The sequence below is a fragment of the Acomys minous genome (assembly GCF_964271855.1).
Source record: "Acomys minous genome assembly, chromosome: 3".
In the NCBI taxonomy this organism is placed as follows: Eukaryota; Metazoa; Chordata; class Mammalia; order Rodentia; family Muridae; genus Acomys; species Acomys minous.
The window spans coordinates 23,617,446-23,631,025 of record NC_140485.1 but is presented as its reverse complement, the minus strand read 5'-3'; the positions used below and the strand labels follow the sequence as shown (position 1 = coordinate 23,631,025).

Genomic DNA, 13,580 nt, shown 5'->3' with positions numbered 1-13,580 from the left:
ACTTTACCTGTGGAGTCCCGATTCCGACCCATGACCAATACTTTGATTAGCATGTTCGTGTCTGCTTTAGCTCTGAGCTTGTGAGAAGGAGCATTTTAGCACCTTTTCCACTCTGGCAGCCCCTGTTCCCACTGCAGTTAATTGGGTATTATTCACCACTTACGTCATTTTAAGAGATAAACTGACTTTGAGCTAAATGAAAAAATTGGGACAACTAAATGGGTTCAGGGTTAGGAGGAAGCTGAGAGTTACTAATTAGATTAGTGTCATTACCTCAGGATTTTTGGCACTCTTACGTACCCGTTCTCCACACCCCAATTCCACTGGGAGTAAGAAAGCATCGATGTCACCAGTTAAACATACATAAGTGATTTACAATAGGGAGCAAGAAGGCACCAGTAAAGCCCCAACACTGCAACACCATCTGGGGGACCAGGGGCCGGGAAGGGAGAGCTCACCATCTCTTCTCTTTACTGTCCCCATTTCTCTTCTTTCAGGGTACATGTTGAGGATTGCAAATCCCTGGCAAAAGCATTTCCCTTTCGGAGGAAGGGGAGAGGAGGAACTGGTGTCGGGAGTCCTAAAGGCAGGTGACGAGCCCCTGCAAAGGGGAGGATTTCTCATCCACAGCTGGCAGCTGCAACAGCTCGCATCATGTGGGAAAGACGGGGAAAGATCTGGGTGGGAAGTGGAGGCCTGAGGTAATGGCATTCCGTTGTGCACAGATCCTTCCCTGCAGGCAGAGACTGTCCAGGGAGAGACTGTCCCAGGAGCATCGGGCTCTGCTCCTCATAAATGGCAACCGGCAAAGGCAGACGTTTCACCCAAGAACACTGTTCAGATGATCACAGCTCCGTAAGTAGGAAGTGGGGCTGCTCTCTCGTTAATGTAGCCCTGTCTGTCCAGCAGCATTCCCAGATCACTCTAATGGAGAAGGTATTTGCTGAACCCAGAGATGTTTCAACTCTTCCTTGTGCACAATGTTGCTCCTTTCCAGAGAAGAATGATTTAAAACATGGTTTTAAATAGACATGTGTGTTATTTTCCTGCTTTCCTATTCTAACAAACTTGTCACTGGTTCCTGATTCCACTCTGTGGGAGTAGAGCCTTTAGAGGTTTAGAACACTTTTCAGTTCAGAGTACAAGAACCAAGTGCCTTCAGCAATGAAACAATGGCCTCTTGCTTTGAGACAAACAACTGAAAAATTGACCTTTTATTTAAGGTGCTTCAAATTTTAGCAATAGCTTTCAAAACGAATTAAGAAGTTTAAGTTTTGGATCTTTGTCATCCTTTAACGATTTTTGTTTCTATTTAGCTCTAGGTTCAGAAAATTGAGTTGCAAAAATTAAAATGTTTGATTTATTTTATTTTATTTTTTGTTTTTTTGAGACAAGGTCTCTCTATGTTATCTTGGCTATCCTAGACTTGCTTTGTAGACCGGGCTGGCCTTGAGCTCACAGTGATCTGCCTGCTTCTGCCTCCCGAGTGCTGAGATCAAGGGCATGCGCCACCATGCCCTGCAATTTTTTATTTTTTATTTTTTAAATTATTTTTTATTAGTAAGTTAACACATGCACCAGAAGACAGTTTTGAAGAGCTTCTGTCCTTTCACCTTTGGTTGCTTCTGCGATCAGACTCAGATTGCCAGATTCTGCAATAAATGCCTTTATCTGTTGAGCCACCTCACCAGCTCGAAGCTTGTACATTTTGCCAGGAGGACCATTACCTTTCTAATAGTTCTGCATTACTTTTAAGTACACGGTTTCTCTCTGTTCAGGTGCAGCATCCTGTCTGGACCCCTGGTCCCTGGCCTGGTGACTGACTCTCAGTGTCTGGAGAGTTAGAAGAGATTTCAAAGACCATCTCTCTTCAAAGTCCTGCCCCATGAAGGGAACCTGTCCTGAGTACTCTCTGTCACAGTTGCTAATGGCATCTCCAGGACACCCACGCTGTCTCTATTCTCCAGGGCTCTTCCCTGCGGGAGATAGACTTATTTGCAAAGATGAGCAAGGCAGGAAAACTGGAAGTATCCAAGTCCATTTGCCATTTCATTCTTACATTCGTTTACTCTTTGGCGAAAATGTACTGAGCACACCTGTGCTTTGTGCCGGCACCTAGGGCAGAGGTCACTGTGAGGAGATATGTCCACCTCAGGAGGGCCTTCAGGAGGGAGACAGGAACCTGCTGCACAGTGTACAGCTGTGATGGGTGCTTGAATCACGGGTGTCAGGATGATGAGGGCAGACTGCAGGGAGACAGAACCCAGACTTGGGGGCGGGGGCAGTTGGTACTTTTAACTAAGCTTCATTTTTCTCCTATCACCCCAAGGAAGCCTGAGACATGAAAGCTTAGATTAGAGTTTCTTAACAACTCATCAAAGGGGGCAAGAGGTTTCACAAGTGACAAAGGAGAGTGCTGACAAAACCCAGATTTTTCTTAACAAGTGAGCAGGTATCTTAGATGCTAATCCTTAGGATGACAGAGACACACATTTAGTAGCATGCTAGGGAAGATCTCACCCTCTGAGAAAGGCCGGAGTCAAGCACCTGTACATCCAAAACACGGCTCTATACATAACTACTTTACACCATACAGATAACATCTCTCTTTCATCTCTTCTTGTATTGGTTTGAATCTGCAATGTACCCCATGCATTTGTTGAAGACTGTGATGGGTGCTTGAAATTCGGATGTTAGGGTGATAGAGCCAGCTGGAGGAAGACGGAACCTAGACCGTGGGTCAGTTGGTACTTTTAGCTAAGATTCATTTTTTTTCCTCCTCCTACGCCAAGGAAGACTGAGATATGAAAGCATAGGTTAGGATTCCTTAAAATAACTAGTCATAAAGGGTGTGGCTTTAACCTCATCAGTAGATAGATGACGGAGTCATAATTAGATGGCAGTATTGGGAGGTGCTAGAAACCAAAAAAGGAGCCTGTGTGGAGTGAGAAGGCTGCCAAGGGTGTCTCTGGAAAGGTGGGTCTTATCCCGGATCCTCCCTCTTGCTCTCTCTGCTTCCTGCCAATGTAGCATAAGCAGCTTTCTTATACAGCGCACTTCTCCCATGCGGAAGAGCCTTCCCACAACCCAGAAACCTAGAACAAGTGACAATAAACTACATTTCCCTAGTCAGTGGTCTAAATACATCTGTCCTCTCTTATTTGATTTGTCTCATGTTTTTTTTTTTAAATAGCAAGGCAACTATGATTGACACATATTTCCTAACGAAAATCCTCAGAAGTTCATTTTGCAAATGAGGGTAGAGGTAAACAGAGACCCAGGATGGCTGCTGTTGGATCTTATATGTGAGTCAGCAGGAAGAATGTCAACCACAACTCCCTGGAAAGAAGCTGAGGCACCAGAGACGGTGGTTAACATATAGGCCTTCTGAATTCATAGACACCAGCGGGAGACTCTGGATGTTCACAGGGTGTGGTGGCCATGGGGATAGGATTCAAGCCAAAGAGGCAAGAGCTGAACTCGAGGCCCAAAAGCAACCTAGGGGTAGACAGGGGCTCCCTCTGACACACAGGCCTGTGGACTCACCCTCAGAGCTCTTCTTAACCTGGAGAGAATGCCCTAAGCGGCCACAGCCCGCTTGTGATGTGACACACTCCGGTTCCTCACAAATGACTCGGGTGCTCATATAGTAGAGTTCATTTCCGACAAGAACATTGAGCTTGGCTTCCTCCACCTGGTTTTTCCACGCCCCGCCCACTGGCCATGTCCAGCGACTCCATGAAGAAACACGTTCACTATCTAAGAAGGCCTTAAGCCCAACTCAGATAGCCAGCCCAAGCAGGAATGTGTTGGCAAGATAAGGCAATAACTGTGAAGACTGTGTCCAGGGTGAGGCTTGAAGTCCCACGGAGCTCTGCTGTTTTAGCTTTGTGACCTTAAAACATTCCCTTGAAGTTCTGTAGTGTCCCCATAGGCAAGATAAGGCAAATCACGCAAAGAGGTGTGAGAAGTTTAAGGGAAAAAAGTACCACAGATACTAAGGCAGAGTAGCTGGAAATCAGACAGCTGTCCTGAGGTGGAAGCTGGCCCGATGGTATGTGTAGAGAGGAGGGTTTCTCTGCCTCTGACAGGGCAATGCAACCCATGACTTAAAGTGTGATGGGCACTGGTCTAGTGACACAGGGCTGTCATCCAGCTGCTTGGAAGACTGAGGCAGAGAGACTGGCAATTCAAGGCTTTTCTGGGTTACAGTGGGAGTTTACGGCCAGTGTGACCCAGGCTCATGAGAAAAGGAAGGGGGACAGGGCACTTGGCATATAGCTCTGAGTAGAATGCCTGCCTAGCCAATGCCTACAACCTGGCACTCAGTCTCCAGTACTGAAAGACTCAGTATGTATGATGGGTAGATAAGGACAGAACAGTGGCTGTAGGTCAGAGCAGGGGTGCTTATGAAGAGCAGAGCAGGACAGGTTCTGGTACTCAGTATCCCATAACTGAGGGGTCCTGAGATGAAGTCCTGTGCACGGACAGCATCATAGTATACAGCAGGCACACATTCTGGCTCCCACAGGGCTTTGGCCCTATCCCTACCACTGCCTTAAGGACTCTGGCTCCTTAACTAATCAGACAAAGGTTGTTTTGGGGGCCAGGGTGTGTGCTCCACTGGGGGGTGGGGGGAAGGGGTGCCACCAGAGGGGACACTGTGTAACTATGCCAGTGGCAACTACTGCCAAAAAGAACGGTCAAGAAGCTCGCTTGACCTTCTGTTTAGCGCCTTCCAGTGATATTTCTCAAAACTAGCGTGTTGTACTGAAAAGGCCTTGCTAGGGTCTTGGGGTTCTCAAGTGGGCATAATGTGGTTGCTTGGGCATTTTGCTCTGCCATTTGAGGGAATGCGACTGCGTTTTGTACCCCCAGGCTAGTGAATCAGTTACATTTGGGAAGTGGTTATCAGGCTGCCTGGCCCAGTTTTAAAGGCTCCATAAAAGACACTCCTTATTAACGAGCACACGTGCCTTCGCAGCCAAGAGCACAGAACAGAACTTCTTGGCAGTCAGGGCTCCCTAAGGAGAGGGTGCGCCTTAGAAGCCAGAGAAGAGAAATGGAGTCATTTAGCTGACATACACCCGGAGCCTCCTTGGAATCTTCCACCCCAACACAGAAGTCTGACCCAATTTGTTGGCTCTTCTCCTGAGACCCCCTGGTTCGGGCGCTGCATCCAAACCTCCATAACGGGCTGCGGTTGGGAACAGGGAAACAGAACTTGCCGCACCCCCAGTGGAAGCCTTAAACCTCACCCCATCTTCTCCCTGGGGCCAGGAGGAGGCTGTAATTTCTGCCTGGTGGACAGCAAAGATCTTCCCTTGGATTGAGAAGCAACCAAGTCATGGTCACCCTGTGGTTTATTGTCTTAGGGGAGAAGAGGCCACAATGTCAGTGCGAGGCCGACCCTGGGCTTAGCATCTAGCTAGAGGGCTTTTAGATCAAGCTTGGTGTTCTATGCCATCTGTCTCAAAGTGGGGGTTCACATCAATCATTTGTGGGCAGAGCCAACAGCAGTTTGCAGCCTGGAGTTCCTTATGTTTCTGGAGACCCATTTGTGCCCCACAGAAACTAGAGGAGCAGATGGTTAAGTGTTGAAGCCATCTTGGATGTGGATTTTCATGTCATCTGAGAGCTGGGAGCATGAGTTGGCTTCGGACAAAGGACATGGCGGGTGGCAGGTGTGGACATCAACCCAAGGCAGTGCTCATGGCCAGCAGTGTCACTAAGTCCAGCTGAGGCACAGACCTTTTCTTCTTCCTGCTACTTTGCCTGTGGCACTAAAGCAGATTCTCCTGGAAGCGATGATCTACCCGTTGCCTCTGTTTATGGGAAATTAGCAATCCTAAAATGTGCTTTTTGCCATGATGAGAGCGAAAGGGAACCGAGAGGAATAGAAACTCTTCAACGCTCGTGAGACTGAGGTAGGCAACAGGAAAAGGCCAAGTTCGGAGAGAAGAGGCAGAGGTTGGAGGTGGGTAGGGCAAGTGGCTTCCGTGGCGTGTAGACAGGCTCTGGGTTAGACACAGCAGCCAAGGCTTGTAAACCGTGTGTCTACTGTATGTGTGGGCACCCTCTTCCTTTCCAAGATCTATGCAGTACCTTGCTCCTTCCAACCTCCTATAGTCCCCTCTATAGCTCCACCTTCACAATGTTTACACTTATGGAACTGGGTAAGTGTAGGAAACCCGGGTCCCGGAAAGAAGGGACTTTCCCTGGGTCACCAGATGGCATATCAGAAAAACTCTCTCTTAACCAAATGTGTCCTTTTACTTCCACTTCCCCAAACAACTACAGTGCATAGGGCCCTCCTGCATAGGGTTATTCCTTTCAACAAGGGACTGAGTGAAATGAACATAATTCTGCCCTCATGCCTCACCATGCGGCAGGATAGGTAGGCAACGGCCAGCCGAGTGACTGTACATAAGCACCGACCGGAGAGGAGTCACGGCCTTCCCTGATTGACCTGCCATCTCAGTGGCTTCTCATTTCAGACATAAGCCTGTCCACTCCATACAGACTAACATTCCAAATGTTCCCAAGGCAACCCAGGTAGTCAGATTACTGCAGAAGCCATGCTAACCATGCCCCCCCTTCACCCCCCCCCCCCGTTCTCTTTCCACACCCAACCTGCCAGCTGGCCAAAGACCACTCTGTCCTTGCCATCTGGGGTACCCTTTCCATGTAAAAGCCCAGCTGGGCTGCCACGCCCCATGAAGGATTCACCAGCATCTCCAATGGAAAGGACCTTTCGCAGTTTACTATGTAATTTCATAGCATAGTTTAAGACTTCTTTTGTGGAAAAAGACACACCACCGCACAGCTTGAGGAATTTCTGGCTCCTTTGGGTGATTGATGAAAAGGCCACTCAGAGACAGACCGAAGTAGGGAAGCCCCGGTTGTTCGCCTCTCAGCACATTTTTGTAATGCTCGCTCCCATCAAGCACGCCCGGTTCATCTTTTCTCAGTCATCAATGCATCCTGGGTGCCACGGGACAAAAATGCAACCAGAAAAGCAGCGTCTGGAAAGATACAAGTAGCTTAACACAAACCACCTCTGTCAGTTGACATTTGGAAAACTTCCTAGAAAGTCTATGGAGTCTGCGTCAGCTGAAAACCATTTACCGAGCCCCATTTCCCCTGAATCGGCCCCATCCCCACACAGCATTTCGTGTGGTGTGTTTTACATGTGGAAATCACAGCATAGCTGGGCACACACCTCCTGGGCTCACTCTGCGATCCTAGCCACAAGCGGCCCCCTCCACACCACTTTTCAGCACCCCACTAAAGTTTCTTTTCCCTCTTCAATCTTACGATCTCCCACTCCTTACAGATGCTCTCTGTTCTTAGTTTAGCGCCGCACAGATCATCTCTGCCTCTAAAGTGACTTAGAAGCAGGGAGGTTAGCTTGACTGGGAGTCTGTGGCAGGGAAAGCTAGCATGGCTGCTGTCCTCCTAGAGGACATGTTGTTTTGTTTCGGGGACCCAGTTCCCCATGACAAGCTATCCCTTCCGGCTAGAGCTTGTTACAGCATCTCAGGTGCCGTGAACACTACATCTTCCTCTCCTTTTTGTGCTCTTGGATGCCACACACGGGGAGCTCAAGGTCAAGAGATTCAATGTAATAATATATACGAGGGTCCCTGATTTAATTCCCCACCCCCACCCCTGGGATTTCTGAGAGATTGCATCCTCTGAAACCGGGCTTAGAGATCCATGTGAAGAGCAGTGCGGACACTGGGACTTGAACTCCGGTAGTCCAGTTCTCTGCTAGAACAAGCTGTGTTCATAACCGCTGAGCCATCTCCCCAGCCGGGGTCCCAGATTTGAAAACACAAGGTTTAGTAAATATTTTTTCCTCCTATTTCCTGGATCACCACTTGGGGAGTTATCTCCCCCCAAGAGTCTGATCCTCTGCCAGCCAGGAACAGCTGGACAGGACTTGGGGGCAAGAAACAAACGTCCATCCTGTTAAACCGCTGAGATTTTTCTCTGACCAAAACAGATGAACGAGACTGAGTTCCACCTCTGCGACAACTCAGCTGTGCGTCGGGAAGGTCGCTCAACTTGCCCTGGTTCAGATTCTCCACGGATAGAGATTGATCAGCTCTGGCAGGTTGGGTGTGAGGTGTGAATAAGATGCTTCTGAAGTGCTTGCAACTTCTACCTCCCTGTGTCACGTGGGCATGCAGTAGCTTCACGCCTCAGTCTTAGGATTGAAGTGTATGTTCTTTGAATAGTCAACTTCTGTAGACACCAGAAATCCCGGTACAACTCACACAGGGCCCCGGCGACTATTTACTGAGAAGAGAATCATCCTGATGTCTCCCTACCCCAGCCCACCCATCTGGTGACATAGCTCCTTTTATTCTCCGCCACCTATGACCTTCGGCTGATCCAGTGCTCCCTTTGGCTTCCCACAGATCAACACCTTTAAAGCGCATCTTTGTGTAGGGCTGCTTCCCAGCGGCTGAGTAAATGGGTGTATCTACTTGGATGGAAGTGCTTTTGTGGTTTGTAACAAATGGAGTGAAGCCAGGCAGGGGAGGGAGGGAGTGAGTGGATGACTGAGCTCTCGGAGGACACCATGCTAGAGATGACCTTGTTTTAATATTTTCGCAAACGAGCTGTAGACATGAGTTGTGTGATGAAATCTCTAAGTTGGAAGATGTTGCTAAGCCCCCACCCCCACCCCCCCGCCCAGAATAAAAGATCAAGTTGACGGGGCTCAACCACCTCATCCTCTTGGTATGTTGAAGTCTTGGGCATCGTTTCAAGGCATTTTTAAAGAGCACATATACTCAAAGAGTAAGAGCAAAGAAGGAATGAGTGATGGATTGCTTTGTGTGGCCTTAAGTCAACACAATTAAGCTAATCTAAAAGAAATCAGACACTGTCCTCCACCGTTGGAAAGACACCCACAGCTCCTCTTCAGACTGGAAGTTTTGACATGACCTTTGCATATATTTCCTCACCCTCTTCTATAAAGGCTCCCAGGAAAAGCAAGCATGAAGAGTCTAGAAGCATTTCTGCTGATAGATGGAGGAAACACGTCCACCCAATTAAAAATAAAAACTTTTTGTGTGATTTGATTTAAAACATGTCTTTAACATGTAGACTTCATTTTAAATCAGTGTATGTATGTGCACAAGACACAAGTGCAAAAAAAGGCCACCAGGGAATCGGGGAACTTCGACTGAGGAAAAATGTTTAGAATTCATCTCTCTGATCTAGGAGGAGTTCTGTTTAAGGAGAACCGAACCGCAGAGAGAACTTTTGTACAGTTATTGCATTCCAGCATCTCTTTGTCATTTGGGGCCTTTGAACATATTTTATGTGATTTGAGAACTGGTAATGCTGAGCGGAGGCAGGCTGTGAGGCAGAGATGATGTTCTTCAAAGCAAAGTCCAAAGAGACCCTGGATTGAGAAGCATAAACGAAAACTGTGTTGTCTAAAGACAGGGCAAGGTACGAGACACACACTGTTGGGCACACCCCAACACTGATCTGGGGTGCTTTAAATCTGGATTTAAGGTATGCAAACTGCAGGCTCTACGTTGTGGGCTGATTGGCTGTGGGCTCATTGGCATAGTGTGCACACCTTGTGGGTGCTAGAAATTCAGACCCTCGACCCTTATGTCAGCTCTGTAGCTCCCTTTGCCCATTACAATCTGCCCAGGGTGACTTGCACACAGACAATCTTGACTTGTGAATGCTCCCAGCAGAATTTGGTGTCTTCAAGCAGATACTCAGTAGACATTATTATCTATTACTCTTATTAAGGACACAAAACATTAAAACATGTGTCTCTTCATATTCAACGCAGGTTATTTAGGTCATGTGAGTAGTAACGCTTAAAGGTGTTTGGAATGACGTCTCTGTATTGTGTCTGTAACCACACAGCTGGTTGTTCTCAATGCGTACACACAAGTTCCCTTTTCCAGCTCTCAGTTGGCAATGGCAGCCTACTTTTCTGTAATTCTTGTTTTGCTCTGTATTTTCATGTGTGGTTTGCTGAATCAGAAAACTTCCTGGGAGGCATATTAAAGTTTACGTTTTATAATAGAATGCATTGCCCAAACCACTGTGTAATTTATACATTTCAAAATGGAACCACTGGGGCCAGGATGGGTGGTGGCCTGGTCTGTATCCCATCATGCAATGTGTGCATCCTCAGTAGAAACTGGCGGCTGAAAAAGAAAGCATTTGTTTTCTCCTTAGAGAAAGGAACTGAATGGTGTTTCTGAGGTCCATATTTTGGAAGGTTTCTTTGATGCTTTGCTATGAACAGGCTTTATGTTAGAGGCATTGGCTTCCTGCAGATAAACCAGTGTTGAGACAAGACTTCTTCACAGTGGCTGTTATGAGAGGGCAATTGTCGTTGGTCGGAGTCCCAACAAGTACCCAGCAATGTCCACAAAATATCTTTCAGCTGCCTGTGAATTGTCAGCTGGTGCCACAAAACTCCAGTGAAAAGTCACAGTCATCAGAGGCTGGAGATGACATGTGTTATTATGTGATAATATGACGTCCTATAGATTGACAGTGGTAGTGGGAAGGGGGCACATTGGAATTATCCAGAACAGTACACCCCTGCCCACCCAGTTCTCACAAAGGCTCTAAATCTTCAGAGCAGCGGTTCTCTTTCAGGGATGCTAACTGGAATCACCTAGAAAACTCCTAAGACTGGTCATGGCTGGACCACAGACCCAGATTCTGAATTAATGTATTAGGGATACAGTCTAGACCCAGACATCCCTTTTAAAAGGCCAATGCGGTTCTCATGTGCAGCCAAGGTGGAACTCCATTACTGTGTGGATTCTTCACAGTGAAACAGTAGAGATGTGCATATGTCTTCATTAGAATAACCAACAGTATGTGTTACCAAAAAAAAAAAAGCCCTAGACTATTAGAGATGGAAGGCAATAAACTTGATTTCTTGTGGGAAGGACTATATGTTTTTGTTGGCTGTTGTTTGTTGTTGTTTTCAAGTAGACCTGGCAAGAGTGTGTGTCAGTCCCTCTAAGAGCATCTTGGTAAGCATCTTGGCTTACCTAGCCCCAAACCATCTGTTGAGATACGGTCTTTCTGTGGGCTCAAGAGGAAGAAGCAGTGTTGATAACTAAATACTTAGTTTCTGCTACAGAGAAATGCCGGGAAAATATTTGAAACCCTTTCCTTTGTACATGGTACTATAAGGCGTTACTTCAGGCCACGTCTTAGCACTTCAGTGTGGATGTTTAATATTAACCTCACTTATCAACTTCCTCCTATCTTATAGAGGCGCTGGTTCCTTAAAGCACACTTAGGTGGTAATTTTTAGCAGGAGATGACAGAGTCTAACTTTATAAATGAACTCACCTCTTTCTGGTAGCTCACCAGATTATTATGGGGAGCTATGGGGAGAATGGGTTTGTGATTTGGGTGACAGACCCTTATGTACAGGGTGAACATACCACACTTTCTTGCATATTGTCTCCGAGGCTGTGAAGCCGAGATTCATAACACAGACACTGTAGGTCTCTAGTCAGATGCGTAATTTCTGCTTTGCATCAACACACTGTACTTTAGCCATTCATCTTTTGCCTCCCACAGCGATTGGGTACATACTGTCTTGTTGAAGAGCAGGGTGTTTTAATCTCATCTTAACCTCTGTAAGGTGAGAGACTTTTGGCAAAACCCTCAGACTTATGTCCCAATAAATACCCAAGTAGACATCAGAATCATGGAAGCATAGATCAGACAGCTTAAATTTAGAAAAAAAAATATAAATAGAGGGTAATAGATATGGCAAGATAACACAGAGAGAGTGATACTGTTACCAGGAATTACCAGGCTCAGAAACCCAACGGAGTTGCCCAGGGCCCATGGCTGGAAAGGGATGGAGTGGAGCAGTTGTAGGACTCAGCCCTCCAAGAGGATCAGATAGCTCTGTCAGTGCACGTTCGTTGTAGGTCAAAATATCATGGGCTCTGGGGGAGACACCCTTGCCAATGATTGGTGAAGACCATTGAGAATGGTGAGCCCAGCTTGTTCCTTCCAGTAGATGTGAGGTCTGTGTGGGTGGACAGTGGGCAGGACCTGAAGCCATTGTTTCCTGGAGTGACGCAGCATAGACACAGAGCCATCTGGGAGTTCGTGAAAGCCTGCCAATGACCCCCCTGAGCAGCCAGCCCACCAGAACACAGGAAGCAACAGGCCTGAAAGGGGTCCTGCTCCCTGCTAGGGCCTGCAGCCCTGGTCTTGGGACCACTTGAGAGAAGCACAGAGCACATCCAGGGAGGATGGATCGTTTTGATGCTCTGGACGACAGAAAGGTAAAAGAGCCCCTCACGCTGGCTCTGTGTAGTTAGGAAAACACACCATTCTGACAAATGACCCATTAATCCTCTCTGACAGGTCTGGGTTTCTCCTCCAGGGCTCGGCTCAGCATGTAGGCACAGCTCCACAAGTCTGTGGCCCCTTGCTGTTTGTGTCTGGGAGGGTGGATGGGAGGCATGATTATCATCCGGATGTTTTCAAATAGCTCCATTTCCAGACCCAAAGAGTTTAATCATTTAGGTTTAACTTCATTCTCCCCAAGCGAGTGTTTTAGGGTGAAGAGGAAACGGATCTCTCCCTGTATTCCCTGCAACTTCCAGCACAGCTGCAAGGAACAGGTCAGGTGGGGATGGAAGCCAGGCAGGCACTGCTGAATGTGGACTTCTCCCCTGCCAAAGGCCCCGCCTCTGTGCTACTTAACCTTGAATCTGAGCTCTTGTCTGGATTGGAGAAATACTGAGAAGCCTTGGTGCCTCTTAGCTGACACTGTAACTGATCCCAGGGGACAAAGAAGAAGAAGGCAGGGTGCCGAGGACTTTTATGAAATATGAATAGTCACAGGGGTCAAAAATAATAATGGCTAATGAGCCAGCATGACTCACAACTTACCTGCTAGGATACAGACTCTACTTGCCAACGATCAAACGTGACCTTTCCATGCACACGGAAAGGTCAAGGATGCAAACAGCTCACTTCCTAAAAGGAAGGCCATGACTTTTTTTTTTTAAAAAAAGAAAAGAGAAATAGGATTCATTAGTAATTAGTTGAAATAACAGATTGTGTGGCATTGCCAGGTCCTGCAGTGTCGAATGTTCCAAACACATGGCTATGAGGATATGTTATGTGAAAGCCAATCTTTCTAGTGCTATTCATCTCCTACCATTTAAAAACAATGTCCTTAAGCCATTGGACAGCTGTGTTTCTGGTATATATCTCTAAAAACTACAATTAAAGCTAGAGTAAAGTGCATAGTGTTGACAAAGCTGACCTGTCACTTGAAAAACTCCAGCAGCTTATAGGTATATAATATGTTTATATTATCAACCCGATTGTCCTCTACTTTGGCCCATCCAATTTACAAGCATGACTTCTGAAGTGGAACAGTATTTGTAATGGCAGCATCCAAAGCAGTTTTGGCTGAGTAAAGCACGATGTGTTGCACAAAAATTTAGCTGCTTATGCAAGTTTAAACATTTCACAAGGGCAGCTAAGTTCACTTCTTACAGAAACGCAAATGAAATGGGCTGTGGGAATGA

General features: G+C 46.9%; 1 long non-coding RNA gene across 1 annotated transcript; it reads left to right on the top strand.

Moving 5' to 3' along the window:
- Positions 1 to 333: 333 nt before the first annotated feature.
- Positions 334 to 3,181, top strand: LOC311593559. Its single transcript, XR_014777754.1, has 3 exons — positions 334 to 586; positions 726 to 855; positions 1,779 to 3,181. It is a non-coding gene; the product is annotated as an uncharacterized lncRNA (long non-coding RNA).
- The last annotated feature ends 10,399 nt before the right edge of the window (positions 3,182 to 13,580 follow it).